Genomic DNA, 2571 nt, shown 5'->3' on the forward strand with positions numbered 1-2571 from the left:
GCCAGGAGTTTTCAAAGATCCATGCCAGGGGCTGGACTATGACGCTCGCCAGCTCCTTGAGTACCCTGGGGTGCAGGTTGTCAGGGCCAGCTGATGTGCAGGAGAGTCCCCTGGTGCCACAGAGGCATGGCATGGGGTGGCCTAAGAAGGATTTGTAGCTATAATCCCAGCCAAAAATCCAGTTCCTTATTCGGGTTTATATACTTAGCACCATTTTGGGGGGGTGCTATCATTTGGCATAGCCAAACCGCACTTTGAGCCAGGCACGTCTCTGGTCTCAGATGTCCAGCAGAGTCCGCCAGTGGCACAGAGATATGGCGTGGGGTGGCCCAAGAAGGATTTCTAGCTATAATCCCAGCCCAATATCCAGTTCCTTATTCAGGTCCATATCCTTGGCTAGAGTCTTGGAGGGTGGTGTCAGTTGGCAGCCTGGCATGGCCAAACCACGCGTTAGGCTGGGTAAACATCTGTTCAGAGGTGTGGAGGAGAGTCCCCCGATGGCACAGAGACAGTCTGGGGTGGCCCAAGATGGATTTCTAGCTATACTCCCAGTCGAAAATCCAGTTCCTTATTCAGGTCCATATATTTAGCACAGTGGCTGTGGTGCTGTCAATTGGCAGCCTGGCATGGCCAAACTGCATTTTGAGCCAGGCAAGACCTGGTCAGACATGTCCAGTAGATTCCCCCGGTCATGCAGAGGTATTCTGATGGGTGTCCCAAGCAGATTTTCTAGCCATAATCCCAGCCCAAAATCCAAATGCTTATTCAAGCTATTATACTTAGTATGGGCATGGGGGCTATCTGTTGGTAGCCTGGCATGGCCAAACCATGCTTTAGGACAGGCAGAACTATGGTCAGGATTCTTTAGGACAGTCCCCCAGTGGCATCAACAGAAAGTTTGTAGTGGTCCAAGAAGTATTTTGCCCCATAATCCCATCCTAATCTGACCTTCATTTAGGGCTCTGTAATTGATGTGGGATATTATTTTACAAATTAATTAGTACATATGCATATCTAATGAAATTCTCTCTCTTTAGGATGTGTAATTAATTAATAACAAGCTTTTATTGGGTCTAGATTCACTCTGAAAAAGGAACCAGGAATAAGGAATAGGAAATTGGGAGTAAGGAACTGGGAATAAGCAACCAACTTCAGCCTCATCAGGAAGTTACATAGGGAGTTGATCCCTGTTTTTCCTGAATATCAGAAAAGCACAGAAGCTTTAAAAATCTAACAGGTACTGGGATCTGAAAAAGGATGGTGATTTTGGGACCAAGAAAGTCTTGATCCTCATCTGCAGTGCCCAGTTAAACTGAGCCACTCTGCATGTTTGAAGTGCATGATGATTTGAAAAAGTAGTCACTGGTTTAGGCTGCAGTCACCAGGAATCCCTGAAAGAACTCAGATTGATTCAATAGAAAACACTCCTGATTCCTCATTCTGCAATGTGGTCCTTCCACAAACCCCAGCCAGGTCTTCAGTATTTTGCAGCATTATTTCAGTACTGCATACAGGCATTTGGATGTGCTTATATCTGTTTCATAGTCAGATACAAGGTATTAACAAAAAAGGGCACCATGAGTCAGGAACCCTAATAGTCAGTCCTGCCTACTCTGATAGACCAGATGGGGCATGCCAGGCTGTCTATGTCTGTATGCTACCCAACTGGCTGAAAGAGGCCTTAGGGCTCTTTTTACGATCATCTGTGAGCATAGTGTACTGGTGGCTTAACACAAGTGCATTCTGTGTGCTCTCAGCCTTGCCCAGGACCAGTCTCCTGACTCCTGTCCTTTACTCTTAATTCCTGGCTACAGACCCTTGTCTCTGACCATTTTGTCAGACTGCCAGCATGCCCTGTCACAGGTAGCTTGCCAGAGGCATAACAGGGCAGTTCAGCACCCAAAGCTGTGCTGGTACGCAGGGCAGCAGCAGCTCCTGGCTGCCAGCAGCAGTAGCACAACCAGCCAGCAGTATCAGGAGCTGTTATTTTTATGCCTCGGACGCCATTGTTATGTTACTTCTCCCTGATTATAAAACTAAACTAACATTTTATTAACACATTTACTGAGGTCTTGTAACTACAGCTGGCATTTGAGCCAAATACAGAGAAATTGGCATTTTGCTGTTTCCTTCTAAACTTTTCCCTCCTGTAACCTGTGCTCTTTCCTCCAAGGTACCTGCAGGGACTGGACAGTATAAGAGGCTGTAAAACAAAATAGTGCAGAACCCACATGCATTTTTTGGCTAGGTTCTGAAAGACCATCCTCCACTGATATGCCTGCAAACTTGGTACACACCTTTCTACACAGAGTTCAAATCTATGAGGCCCCCAGCTTTCAGGCAGATCCATGTATATGTAACCCTTGTCACAAAGATACATATATGTGGCAGCAGTAACTCAGTTTCCCCAACTGTATCTAAATTTAACAGGAGGGTACAAACAAGTTTGATTTATTTATACACATAAGCAAACAGCAGGCTGTAACCTGGGATTGAAATCTGATAACAAAATTACCCCTTTCAACATTGCAATTTAAAAACACAATTCCAGTAGTCTTGTAAGGACCTTTT

At 45.5% G+C, this 2571-nt stretch overlaps 1 long non-coding RNA gene across 1 annotated transcript; it reads left to right on the forward strand.

The window, feature by feature from the left end:
* Positions 1-429: 429 nt before the first annotated feature.
* LOC109316052 lies at positions 430-745 on the forward strand. The gene is made up of 2 exons (XR_002102651.1): positions 430-459; positions 652-745. It is a non-coding gene; the product is annotated as an uncharacterized LOC109316052 (long non-coding RNA).
* Positions 746-2571: the final 1826 nt, after the last annotated feature.

Source organism: Crocodylus porosus, unplaced genomic scaffold (assembly GCF_001723895.1).
Source record: "Crocodylus porosus isolate Cpor-Errol unplaced genomic scaffold, CroPor_comp1, whole genome shotgun sequence".
NCBI classification, from domain to species: domain Eukaryota; kingdom Metazoa; phylum Chordata; order Crocodylia; family Crocodylidae; genus Crocodylus; species Crocodylus porosus.